The sequence below is a fragment of the Gobius niger genome, assembly GCF_951799975.1.
Source record: "Gobius niger genome assembly, chromosome: 3".
In the NCBI taxonomy this organism is placed as follows: Eukaryota; Metazoa; Chordata; class Actinopteri; order Gobiiformes; family Gobiidae; genus Gobius; species Gobius niger.
The window spans coordinates 21,947,722-21,947,966 of record NC_136854.1 but is presented as its reverse complement, the minus strand read 5'-3'; positions in this window follow the sequence as shown (position 1 = coordinate 21,947,966).

The following is a 245-nucleotide window of genomic DNA, read 5'->3' as shown; positions in this document are numbered from 1 at the left end:
CTGACAGCAAAGATTTACAAAAGGTTTCTAATAAATATCTAAATAATCAAAGTCGGAATCATCTCGTCATTGGATGGTGGTTATTCTCCCAACTGTGAGCAAATCTATAACTAACAAAAACTTCATGTGAGCGTATGAAAAAATTATTAGTATAACTTGAACCTCGTCTTTAAACGTTTCTTTTCTTTTTTTTTTATGGCATTTTGCTTTTGTTATTTTCTCAAACCTAAATCAGACGCTGCCTT